The sequence below is a fragment of the Opisthocomus hoazin genome, chromosome 3 (assembly GCF_030867145.1).
Source record: "Opisthocomus hoazin isolate bOpiHoa1 chromosome 3, bOpiHoa1.hap1, whole genome shotgun sequence".
NCBI classification, from domain to species: domain Eukaryota; kingdom Metazoa; phylum Chordata; class Aves; order Opisthocomiformes; family Opisthocomidae; genus Opisthocomus; species Opisthocomus hoazin.
Window position 1 is genome coordinate 27710056 of NC_134416.1, and position 14081 is coordinate 27724136.

Below are 14081 nucleotides of genomic sequence, written 5' to 3' on the forward strand. Positions count from 1 at the left end.
ATATGTTCTGTTATTTGGTGAAGTAATTCTGAGTTCTCAAGTAAACCTTGGCTCCATTTCTCCAATGCTGCAGGGCTGAGTTGGAGCGAGTGCCACTTTAAGACGTACCTGAAGCCATCCCTCCCGCGTGAAGACTTTTTGTACTCTCACAAGATCTTTAGTTTCGTCTTTGGTTTGCGCTGGTGGCATAAGGCTGCGCTATGTGTTTATGCATTTTACGCGATGATTACTGTAAGTGGGAGAATGCGTTAAGGGGAAAAATTCAGGCAAATGTTTGTAAATCTCATCTGTACTGGGCATGTTGATATACACTGTATGATGATGATGAGCGAAAGATGATGAATGTTTTATAAATTATATTTATTTTGATGCAATGGGTCATATATTTATTAAATATTTCCTGGCTATCTCTTAGATAATGAAGAACTATTCAATGACTAGCTGCTTCAGTAGGAGAAGGATTCCCCCTCCTCCCTCGCAGCGATGTGTGCGGAGAAGGTGGTGCAGGCAGCGTGGGGGCTGTGAGCCCCATGCTCAGGGGGAAAAAAAAGCGCCTCATCTTATATGCAGAAGGGCTGAAAGAGCTGCTCACCTTGTGGAATGTGTTTGAAAACAAGGTTCTTTTCATGGAAAGTGGAATTTTTTTACCGTATCGCAAGATCTGATCTCGCATGTTTTTTCTCTGGCCGACTTTCACCCCCTCGGACTGGTGCTTGAACAAAGGGTTGCAGAATCGGGCCCGAGCGCTTGAATAGCAGCAGCTGAGAGACCCGTGCAAGAGTCCAGCCTGAGAGTTGGTACAACTTCCAGAGGAAAATTTCTTCTTTAGTAGTTAATATTGTTTCTAGTTCATGACTAACAGTAGATTTGGAAATAGCAGCTTTAAAAAGGCTGGAATATGCTCTCTGAAAGGTAATCAAGATGCACAAGACGCCGTCAACTGGATATGAACACAATGTAAAAATCTGAAATTTTTACAAAATTCACAGATAGCGAAGGCTGAATGCGTCATCCCTTTGTTCGGCTGTCCAGTGAGCCAAGGGATTGCCACGCGTACAGACCATGCTCTGGGTAATACCATACGCTGGGAGTTTCAGTGCAATTTCCTTTCCGTGTGAAAACCAGTATCGCCTCTATTGCAAGCCCGTGCGTCGCACGCTTGGTAGCAAGCTGTACAGTCACTGAGCTGGCCTTTCTGCTCTGCCTCGGACGTGGCTTCAGGGAGCTTCATCAGACTAAAGTTCCACTGGGGGAGGCCTAAGAAATCTCTCCTCAGTGGAAGTCCTCAAAGAGGCAACGGAGACGATTTTGCTGTCTTGGATGTACAGTGCAGAGCAGTTTGTACCTTCTCCTACATTAGCTGAATTTTTGGTGACATCTTTAATGGCCAGAAGAGGTTTGAAAGCGCTTTGTCCCAAATGTCTGGCCTGTGCTTGATAACCTCCAAGGGGAGCGAGAGGACCTGAAACAAGGCAAAAATACTCAGAATCTGTAGTGTCTGCTTTGGAGACAAACCTTTTGGATTTTACTTTCTAAAAGAGAGGAAACACGGGCATTTCTGAGAACGTGCCCTGGATGCTAGAGCTAATATACTGTTATCTGAGCCCCTTCTGGCAAACCTGCTATTCCTAAAGACGGGATCTCTGCTCGTTTCCTTTTTTAGGTCTGCAATATTCTTTTGCACAAAAATAAGAAGGAGCAGTACAGTGCTGAGAAGGAGAAGTGAAAAGGTACAGCCAAGCTGATTGATGGTCTTTTCTTCCTTGCATCTCCCTTCCTCTCTCCCACCCTCCCCGTGAGAACTAACCAGTGAACTGAACAAAAAATACCAGTAATTATTTTTTCAGCCTTTACCACAAATACTGCAAGTCTTTGTTACAGAGAAATCCAAATATGGAAATTCAGTGGATGCGCAGCTCAGATCTCTTTGTCCTGCCAAAGTAATACGATTTTTCTTTTCGATTTCTCAACTCCCCATGCTCGAAATCATCTTTCAAAAGGGGAAATGATTTCTTTTATTATGTTGCTGGCCAGAAGAGGGAGCAGAATCTATGAAGTAATGGAAATCGACACCAGCGGACGGAAGACAGCTGAAGTCGGTCTGGCTGATGGTGGGATACGTATCAGCAGATGTTACACGATGCATCTATCACACTGGCTGCATTGCTCAAACACAAGAAAACCACTGCCTCATCTTTGAAGTATAGATATGCGTTGGAACAATTAAATTCTGAGTATTCGAATGAAACAAGTAGTGCGGGCTTAAGCCCTGGCTTTGTAAGGGCTGCTCTTCCTTTTTGGATCGCAGGCTCCCTCTTGCACTGATTTATGGGAGGGGTGTGTTTTTGCAAATGTTTTTTGTGGCAAGATGCTGGACAACCCCGTCCCCCCGCCTGAAGGGTTGGTCCAGTCTTCCTCTTCATTATCTCCATGTAGATGAGAGGTCAGTCTGTTTACTGAAATGTGTAAAATAAGCACGTTTATTCTTTACACTTCAATGTTTAACCTCAAATGTTGTCTGAGCGGCAGTTGATCATATTATAGGAAACATTTCCTTTCATAATCTCTTAATCGTTGCTTCAGAAGCACATCTGAAGCTGTGAGGGAGTTGAATGACTGAACTTCACCCTTGTCAATCATTCAGATGCTGTGCAGCAGGACAGCAGATTTTGATAGCCTGTAATTTGTTCTTTCACAGGGCGGCCATGTGCTACAAAGGAGTACTCTCCCCTAGAGCGGGGTCCCCTTGTCAGCATGCAGCTATATTATGCAATTAGATTTCCAAATATTTGTTCTTGTTTCTTTGCAGTGTCAGACCCGTTGTAAACTGAGGATATTGCAGCTGTTCATAATTGTGAGGGAGCAGAGTCAACGTATTACCCCCGCTATGCTCATCATCTGCCTGTTCCTTGATAACTGCAGCCTGGAAAAGCACCACTGTCCTGGTTGATACACATCGCCATTTAGTGTGTTGTACTGCTGGGAATTAGAAAGGGTTCTCCCAGGGTTGTAACCGGAGCTAACTTTGCATGACATCAGCCTGACACAGAGTACGGGACCCTGCAGTTGCCCATGTGCTAGCATTTTGACAAAACTAATGTTTGTTTAAACTATGCACACTGTTAATCCTCTCTCTGGAATTGAGAAGTCAGGAATCAGACTGGGGACTTCTCTCACATAAGACCACTTTCCTCCTAACATCCGTCTGTGCCATTTTTTAGGAAGAGTCTTAGGAGAATTTCCATCCTATGGAGCATTGTTTAATCAGTGAAAAAAAAACATTGTTTTTCAGAACGTGAGAGTTTTATTACTAGAGAAGAACAAGTGAGAAGACTCCTAGGACACCAGTTTTCAACTGGGTGGGCAGGAAAGACCTCAGCTGAATAAGAAAACTCGAGGTCTAGTTGACAACTCATTTCTAGTGTGGAAGTGGAAAATTGCAAGGAGGGCCATAGAAGAACAAAAGGGATAACGTAAGGGCAAACTGCCAAACATCTGAGATGTCTTTACACTAATGCTGAGAGTATGGAGAATAAACAGGAAGAACTGGAAGTCTTGGGACACAACAAAGGCTTCAGTTTAATCAGCATCACACAGGCTCAGTGGAATAAATTGCAGCACTTCGATATTAGCAGAGAGAGCATAATTTGTGTAGGAAGGACAGGCAGGAAAAGAGGGAAGAATATTATCTGGTACATTAGGAATGTGTGGAAGGCCATAAAGAGGGGAGAGACAGAGCTGTTGGAGATAAAATGGAGAGGAACTGTAAAGCTCTACTAATGATTACTTAATGAGGAGGGGGAGGTCGATGTCGAGTTTTTTTAGCAACTACTGGGAGTGTCCTGAGAATATGAGGTACTGGTAATCGAGGACTTTATCTAATCAGATATCTCCTGTAAGCAAAAAATCCCCAACAACCCAGCAGCACGGCACAGACAGTTCCTCAAATTTTTGAAATGTGTTGGGACAACTTTTTGTTTTAAGGAGCAGAGGCGGTTACGGGAGACATGGCCAGATAAGGCTATGATAGATAAGACTAATAAAAAGGAACTTGCTAGAAGGCAATTGGAGCTCGTGTGTCTGTGGAAAAGGAGGACCGAGAGGAGGAGAGCAAGACCAAATGACTCCTGTAAGGCAGATTACCTCACGTTGGGGAATTGATAGGGAAGGTTCTGCAGGGAGGAGCTGAAAGGAGAAAGGAGCTTAAGGTAACAGGCAGTTTGGAAAAAGTCCTTACTTAAAGATCCCATAGGAAGCTGTCCTGCTGACAAGGAGGATAGCACTGGAAGAAATGAAGGGGGCTGAGTCAGGAGCTGCTTGGTTATCTGGCAACAAAAACCCGTCATACAAAAAGTGAGCAAAGACCCTGTACTAGGAAAAGTAAAAAAGAAGGGCTAAAGTATAAAGAATGCAAAAGGAACTAGAAAAAGAAATGAGAAGAAAAGAAGGAAAAGGATTCTTACTTCACGAGGATGGTGAACAAAGGACAAATGACAGAGTGGGCTGATGTGCGTAACACCTTCTTTGCAAGGAGGGGACACCTGATACAAGAGGCCGAACACACTTAGCGCTAGCAAGGGAATTGAAACGCAGATCACAGAAAATAAGTGATTGAAAGTTTAAATTAGGTGCGTGGAGTCAGAGCAGGAAGTCCTGGGGATGGTTTCTCTGGTATAATTCAAGAACTAACCACAGTCATTTCTGAAATATTAACAAGTATATTTAAGAACATACAGAAGAATTAAGATGTACCAAAAATTACATATCAGTTAACCTGTCTCAGATATCTCAAATACTTTGAATAATACTGCAGAAAATTAAAGTAGTTCATATAATAGCAATTGCAGAATGATAACATGATTAAAACATCCATCATGAATTCATCCAGAAAAAATCCAGAACTAGTCTAATTTTTGTCTTTGATACGAGTGAAATGTAACTCAAGCACTTAAGAAAATGGGTTACCAAATTATATTGCTACATTAAAGGGGTGGTTTGACATAAGTACGCTGAAATGTAATAGCAACAAATGCACAATATTACACTTAAGGAAGGATAACCTTAAGCATAAGATGCAAAATCTGGCTAGATGGTGGTTCTGTGAGAAAGAATCTGGGCTTTATAGTGGAATGAATTCTGAATAAGAGGTAATTAATGCTGCTGTTGCCCAGGGTATTTCAGGATATAATAACTGGGATGTTAGATATAGGAAATGCACCATAGTGCTTTGGACTGACGAGGGCTCTGGTAAAGTTCTGTGTCCAGTTTTAGGGATCACACTCTTGCAGATAGTTTTCAGATGCCTTCGATACTGTTTGTGGTCTACTGACCACAGACTGAATAACAGGGCCTGGTACCTAAATATATCTGGGCGTGACAGATACGTATGTAGGACTGGGCAGCTCGTAGTGTGTAGACCAGGCATTCTTTGCCTTCTTTGTATGCTCAGAGAAATATTTTAGAATATGTTGTCATGGTTTAGCCCCAACTGGCAGCTAAGTACTATGTGGCTGCTCGCTCACTCCTTCCCCCTCCCCAGTGGGATGGGGAGGAGAATCGGAAGACAAAGGTAAAACTCATGGGTTGTGATAAAGACAATTTACTAGGACAGCAAATGAAGAGAGAAAAATAACAACAAGAAGACTAATAAAAGACTATAGAAAGCAAGTGATGCACAATGCAATATTCTCACCACCCAGAAAGCCAATGCCCAGCCCGTCCCCGGGCAGCGATTCCAGCCCCTTGGCCAACTCCCCCAGTTGTACGCTGAGCATGATGTCACATGGTATGGAATATCCCCTTTGACTAGTTTGGGTCAGCTGTCCTGGCTGTGTCTGCTCCCAGTCCCTTGTGAAAATAAACTGTATCCCAGCCGAAACCAGGACATCATCCACCCCTTATTCTGTATCATCTATGTCATGCCCAGATCTTACATGTTCCAGTTAATCACCATCAATTTTCCTGTCTTTGAGGCATATATATATAGAGAGGGAGAGAGAGAAGAGAGAGAGAGAGGTACACACACAGAGACAGAATTTCCTTAGTCTATGGGCCATCCCTCTCAAATGTCTGTTGAGTTCATTTAATCCATGACTTTAGGCTCCATCTGTCGTAAGTCTTTCAGGGCAGGAGAGATGATGTGTGGTGTTGGATGGTTGTGTGCTGCATCTGGAGCTCGTGGCTGGTATATCTGGCATGGCCCAAGCCCACGACCTGTGGGTTGAAGATGTTAATCTCAATGAAGTTGCTGGGTGCCAGTTGCTGAAGCCAGGTCCAGTCCTATCACTGCTGTACTTTGCTCAGTTTCATCAAAGTTCGTCCTTCATTTGGGTAATTGCTACTGTAATACCATTGAAATAACAATTATAGTAGTGATGACATACAGTGACAGGGTTATTTAGCAATTAACATCATATAATTTAATTTATTGTCTGTTCTCACCCAAAATCGAATCCCCATGAGGCACACATCAGACCTCCCCATCCTTCTGCATGACCCACCAGGTGCATCCAGGTCCTTGAGAAAAAGCAGCCCCGTGGATGCATTTGCTTTTGCCTGAGGCAGGACTAACCCAGACGATCTTCCCTAACATGTTCTTCATGTGCACTACAGGGACCTAATCCCCTTTGATAGTACATGGGGTTTTGATTAGGCAGGATCAGCTTGATTGGTAGATCCCCTGGTGTTAACTAACCTGGGGGCCTTTGCTAAATGTGTATCCCAGTACTTGAAGGTCCCACCTCCCCATTGCTCGCAGAGTAGTTTTTAGCAGTCCATTGTATCATTTGATTTTCCCAGAGGCTGACACGTGATAGAGGATGTGGTACACCCACTCAGCGCCATGTTCTTTGGCCCAGGTGTCTATGAGTTTATTTCGGAAATGAGTCCCGTTGTCTGACTCAGTTCTTTCTGGGGTGCCATGTCTCCTTAGGACTTGCTTTTCAAGGCCCAGGATAGCGTACCGGGTGGTGGCATGGGGCATGGGATGTGTTTCCAGCCATCCGGTGGTGGCCTCCACCATTGTGAGCACACAGCGCTTGCCTTGGCGGGTCTGTGGCAGTGTGATGTAGTCAATCTGCCAAGCCTCCCCGTATTTATATTTCAGCTATTGTCCTCCATACAACTGAGACTTTACCCGCTTGGCTTGCTTGATTGCAGTGCATGTTTCACATTCATGGATAACCTGTGCAATAGTGTCCATGGTCAAGTCCACCCCTCGGTCACGACCCCATCTATATGTTGCACCTCTTCCTTGGTGGTCTGAGGTATCATGGACCCACCAAGCTATAAAAATTCACCCTTACATTGCCAGTCCAGATCCACCTGAGCTACTTCAATCTTGGCAGCCTGATCCACCTGCTGGCTGTTTTGATGTTCCTCAGTGGCCTGACTCTTAGGGATGTGGGCATCCATGTGATGTACTTTTACAACCAACTGCTTTAGCTGGGCAGCGATGTCTTGCCACAGTGGGGCAGCCCAGACGAGTTTGCCTCTGTGCTGCGAGTTGCTCGTCTTCCATTGCTGTAGCCACCTCCACAGGCCATTTGCTGCCATCCATGAATCAGTATAGAGATAGAGCACTGGCGATTTTTCTCAATCAGCAATATCTAAAGCCAGCTGGATGGCTTTCACCTCTGTAAACTAGCTCGATTCACCTTCTCCTTCAGCAGTTTCCACACCTTGTCATGGAGGACTCCGTACAGCAGCCTTCCACCTCTGGTGCTTTCCCACAATGCGACAGGATCCATCCACGAATGGGGAATATTGCTTCTCATTTTCCAGCAGTTTATTATACAGTGGGGCCTCTTCAGCACGTGTCATCTCCTCCTCTGGTGACAATCCAAAGTCTTTGCCTTCTGGCCAGTCCGTGATTACCTCCAGAATTCCTGGGTTACTGGGGTTTCCCATTCAGGCCCGCTGTGTGATCAGCACAATCCACTTCCTCCATGTAGCATCAGTGGTATGATGTGTGGAGGGGACCCTCTATTTGAACATCTAGCCCAGGACTGGCAATCGTGGTGCTAGAAGCAGCTGTGGAGTGGAGTGCCAACCACTTCTGAAGCAGCTCGAATGCCTTCATATGCTGCCAGAATCCCTTTCTCTGCAGGGGAGTTGGACTAGATGACCCACAGAGGTCCCTTCCAACCCCGAACATTCTGTGATTCTGTGATTCTGTGGGCCTCAGATCCTTTGTATCCCCATCTCCAAAACCCCAGGGGTTGACCTCGAGTCTCCCCTGGGGTTTTTTCCTAGAGACTCCAGGTAGGGCCATTCTCCCTGGCTGCAGTGTAGACCACGTTTTTAACAGCCTGTCCTGACCGGACTGGCCCAAGGGCTACGGCATGCGCTATCTCCGTTTAATTTGTTCAAAGGCTTGCCCGTTGCTCAGGGCCCGAATTAAAATCCTTCTGCTTCTGGATCACTTGGTAGACAGGGCTTACAATCTGACTGCAATTGGGCTGTGTTTCCTCCCAGCCTCGTGTGAAAATAAGCTATATCCCAGCTCAAACCAGGACATATGTCTACTAAGATGGGCCTTGCTCTGTCCCTCACCATTGAAAGAGGAATGAGCGGAGCTCCCAGGGGCTCAGTGCACGGAGCACTCTGCAGTACTACAATGTCTTTTCATCATAAATTGCCTGTGACCAAGGAGAAGTGGATGCCATGGTACTCCTAAAAATCTGTTATGCACTCATCTGCAATTAACTCCCTTGAGAAATACAGGTCTGAATTTTGCTCTTAAAATGGGAAAAAGGGAATTTATTGCAATGCCTATTGTGGCACCTAAACTGGACAGTACTCCTGCTGGGATGCCATTAGTACTGAGCAGAGTGGAATAAATGTCTGTCATAACTTTACATAAGGCAATCTGTTTAATACAGCCAGCTGAATGCTTCGGAATGAGAGAGACCTTTTGTTTGCTCCCACTCCGGTGGAGTCCTGTGCTGGGCAAGAGTCTCATGTTGCCATCATAAACCAGACAACGGCTCATGGCATGACAACAATGTGCTGTTTTGATGGGCTCCTGTGAATTCACCAGGCATGATCTGCTTGCTGCTAATGCTTATGCTGTCCAAAAAAGTCCCAAACCTCAAGCTGCCTGAAACCAGTTATCTCCACTTTCCAGCAGATATTCCGCACCCAGCACTGTTGTGTCCTGCAGCTGGCTCCCAAATACTTTTCAGAGACTGCGTTTTCTGCCTTCAAGAGTTTTAATTTGTTCTGTTTGTCATTTACTATTCATATTGGTTCAGATGAAGATCTCTGGAGAGGAGTTTTGGATCTTATTGTGTTCAGCCAGATAAAAGCAACAGAAAACTCTGGTCCGTCCTGAACCAGAAATCCTTCAGATCAGAAAGGAAGTGGTTCCTGGACAGGTCTGCAGGCCCTCGGCACAGCCGTGAGCTGAATACAGCATACCTGCTCATCAACCCCTTCACGTACGCCTTTCGCTATCGGAGAAGATCAGCATCCAGTGTGCCACAGGCTCCCAAACGTTAGTGGCTTTGTTCTGTTATTTTGGAGTGAAATAGATGACTACCATCATCTGGAACTGGAATTCTGTAAAACACACTTCTGTCCCTTTTTGTCAATACCTAGCACTAAGCCCTGTGAGCAGACTCTTTTCGTTAACAGTGCTGAAGTTGTGCTGACCCTTCTCTATCATTGGGTTGCCGTTTCTTTTTGTTCTTTGAGACTAGAGTGTAAAAACCCATTTAACCTGGGATGTACCTCTGCCAACGGCTGGTCTGCTGGGAGGCAATGCAAACAAATTAATCACTGACAAAACGGGCAGGAGAGTCATCAAACGTAAAGCAGCTACAGCAAGTCTGGCTGAAAGGTTTTGAGAGAGAAAGAGGAAATAAAGAAGAAGTGTTCATCATTTCAGGATTTCTTGAGTATTTCTGGCTTCAGATTTCTTCATAAGGAGGAACAGGCATCCTTCGGAGAGGACGGATGCCTGAGGGGGTGAAGCAGATGAGATCACCCTGGAGCCATTGTAAGTGTGGCAGACAATTTGAAAGCATTCATATTTTCCTGAAAAACAACAGAAAACACTCTGTGTTGTCTGATTGACTTGTCATAGCAGTTAGCCTGTGTATGGAGAAGCTGTCTTCAACATGCACGATAATTTTCTGAATTTTTCTATACCTCTGAGTGCTACAGTATTAGAAATTGCCGAGACATCTACTCTCTAGCTGCCTTTTAAGTACTGCTCTGCTACAGATGTGAAAAGGCTAGGGCAGCTTAGAGAAAGCCCGAACAATGTGCTCCTACATGTCATACTTTGTACGGCTTGGTAGTCCTATCATGTTTGCTGATATTTCTTGCTCCAGGTTCTGCTCTGTCCACTCTCAGCAACTACCAGGACAAACTCCTCGGTGCGAAGGTGGAATTTTTCTCAGATGGCGCAGTCCAGTGGCAATGCCCTCTCCTCCCTGCAGGTGTGGTTCTGGTCTTCTCTGGTTGTGGCACAAACTTCACCAGAAACTCCACGGCATTTAGACTCATAGGCTCATAGACTAGCAAAAGGGTTTTGTTTTGTGCAAGGAAGTATATGCATTTAAATCGAAAGCACATTGTTTTATGCAGTGTCATATTCTGTACAGATGAAACTTGATATGATATCTTGAAGTGGGATATGTAGCATATGGCCATAATTCAGGGAAACACATTTCTCCAGCTGGATACCTGCTATTGAGTTGGAAAACATGTGTCCTGCATTCTGGTAGGCTTCTACCAGAACAGTGAGAGGACATACAAGACAGGTCATTCCTGATAATGAGTATCAGCTAATACTTACATCTGTCTCACTGGTTTCATAGTGCTGTTCAAAATTAAGCCTCCTGTTGTCACAACAGGCAAAGTACAACTGAGTTCTGCACCCCCAAATACATGTTGAGAAGCCGACACGTGCAAACAGGCTGGACTGCTTTGCAGGGCTGTGACTCTGGGCTGACATGCCCAGGCCTTCTCCGTTCCTGTCCCCGGGGAAAATGAAGCCTGCGCTGCCTCTGGGTAGAGTAGTTCTTCCAGGCACCAGTACCTGACTCTGGGGATCACGGAGGTGCAGCACGCACCCTCAGCCCATGTCTGGCTCAGCCTTTCTGGGATGCGGTGGTGAGCTGCTGGACAGGAGCAGCTGTGGGTGTCACTGGGTGGAGGGGCTGCAGTTCTGCCTGGCTCCTGTATGGCCTTGCAAGGTGCGGGCGTCATTTCGCGGCATCCCTAAGCGGGCGGGAGCCGAGCTGTACGCGGCAGAGCTATTCCTCAAGGAAAACGGGCCCATGGAGAGGTGAGCTGCAAGTGACTTAAGCTGTATTAATCATCAACTCCTGCCTCCTGCCAGGCAGAGGTAGGCTGTGCGTGCAGTTTCTTCTGTGGTTCAACTGCTAAATACCTCGTGGTCAGACTCATGAGTAATTACCTGCCTCAGCCTACTTTTAAATAATGAAGCAAGTATAAACCATTTCCCTGGAGTGATCCATCCTTTTCAACGCTGCCGTTCCCTGCCTGCTGATCACCCACTCTGCTCCCTTGCACCCGTGCAGGCTCTAACATCGTTCCACTCCGTCCCAGCCAAGCACAGCTAGTAAATAACCATCCCTCTTCCCTCTCACACCCTTCCCTCAGCTTTTTCTTTTGCAGACTCTGTTCCTTTTGTGCTTAGCTTTGCTTTCAAGACTTGTGCAGCGCCTTACCAGGCTGGATGTTGTGGTTTCTCAGGGCACAGACCCTCAGCCCCCTCGGAGATGATGGCACCTACTCATTCCTCCAGACTCTCCCTCTCCCAGTTGTGGTTTTTCCATGTTAGTCACCCCTTCTACTCCCAGATCCCAAACCTCTCCTCACTCTCATAGTGATAAAAGTGGCATTTTGTTCAGGAGCACTGTACTCTTGAAATCCTGCTAGTTCAATTCACCTCCCCCGAGCACTAACCTGGGAAAATTATGACAGTGAAGGTAGAGACTCTCTCTGTTTTGTAAAATAACTGTTTTCCCCAGTGCCTTTTTTGCTTTCTAATTTTTACATAAAAATGGCTGCAATTTTCGTGATGCAAAGCCTGTCCCTCCCACTGGAAAAGACAGATTTCTAAGAAGAATAGAAGGGATTTTTCTGTGGGAAAATATCACTGCAAAAATTCGCTGTTGGTATTGAAAAAGCTTTTACTGTTTTACCTTTTCACTGGAGGTAAAAACCCACTTGCTGTGACTTTTCATCTCCATTTTCTCCATTTTTTCAATAGCAAGCACCAAGCGCACTAAGAAAAGACAAAGCCCTAAAAGAGATGAAGTAATTTTTTATAAACAAAGTAAGCATTTTCATTTTGTTAAAAACTCAGCCACCCAGCAACATTTCTCACCCCAGCATGTGAGTTTTTTTTCTTAACCTTTTTTTTTTTTTTCAAAATCGGTGACTGTTCCCCTCCGCAGCAGAAGCTGCTGAGGCAGCTGGGATGCTCGGCAAGCCCGTGGTCTCAGCGCTGCAGAAACCAGACTCAGGTGAACATGCTGGTCCCTGGTACACTGTGGGGCTCCCCGGGAAGTGACGGTGGTCCTGGGAGTGGGGACTGTGCCTTCCCATGCTGAGCACACCTTCCTAGCATGGCTGAGAGATAAACCCGGGCACCACGCTCGGCTGTATTGGCTTTTCCTAAGGACGCTGATGGCTCCTGCTTGACCTAACCTGACACAACTTGCACAGTGTAACCCATCCTTTCTTTTCACGAATTCAGAGAGATTCCTCCTAGAAGGCTGTGGGAAGCGGAGAAATATGTACGTGACCTGAGGGCAGGCATGGGTGGCTCCCGTGATGGAGACCTCTGGAACAGCTCGGTATTTCTGTCTTGCAGATAGCCTGTGATGTATCTTGATGCAGCAAATACTATAATTAGAATATTTCTGAAAGGTATTTCACACTGCAATGAAGGCTGAAAAGAGCAAAGCAAAGACAGACGTTGTCCTGCATGGAGAGTGTGGAGATTGCAGAATGTTTTCTGTTATTACATGTTGCAATTTGCAACAAATTCAGTGCAGTCGTATTCCCACCCCCTTTGTGCACAAGTATGGCAAAGTACCACAGGCAACAAAAATGTCAGGTTTTGAAATGTTACTTTTATTTTTATCAAGTGGAATGAACACTCTGCTTTGGGTTTTGGCTCAGGTGCACCCCATGGAGATGGCTGTGGGGTCTCTGCGGGGGCCCTGGTGTGGCTGGTGGAGGTGGCCATGGCTCTCCAGTGTGTCTAGTCTTGCTCCAGTGGAGGCAGTTCAAAGAGCTCATTGCCATGTCGCTTTCCTGGCCCTCCCCAGTCCCCTGACCCTACAGAGGAGGTCCCTGAATGCTGCCCATTCAGGGTGGGGAGAAGCTGGAAGAAGGTGAGCGTGTCACTTCTCTGAGGTGGCAGATGCTCTCTGTGAAGATGATGGCTCATGTGCCGGAGCGACAAAGCAGGTCTGAGCTTTGCCAACAGCATCTGCTTGCAGGTGAGGAAAGCAACCCTGGCTGGAAAGTGTGGTTTGTGCATCTACCCTCACGTGGCAGTGAATAAAACGGCTGCTGGAAGCTGCCCAAAGGCTGCTACACAGTGAAGTGTTAACTCTGAGTGCTTGCAGCTATGCACAACCCTGAGCAACTGAGGCCAGGCACAAAAGCAAGTTTAGAGTCTTCTGCTTCTGAGTCCCCAGCTTGAAATACACTTTAAGAAAGACTTGACTGATGCTCAAACATTTTTTGTGTAACATTCCCTTAAATTCAGGCGTCCTAAAATTCAGCTAGCAACAACCAGCATTGGATTTGTTCCTTGGGGATAACGAAGTTAAGAGATCTTAAAAAATTTTAACCTTTTAGCCACAAGCATGAAACTTTGCACCTGGAGGAGGGTTCCTGGGAGGTGAAACACGTGGTTGTGGTGAGGGCCAGCAGACAAGTCTTGTCTGAAGGTCTGTGCCACTGGTGGCAAGTCTTCCTGTGGCCCGCTGTTGGGAGGGTCACGTCGCCTGTGCTGGGCAGGGAAATAAGTGTGGTGCATGGAGAAAATGTGCTGTTATTGACCCACTGGGCAAACACAAGCTTTGGTT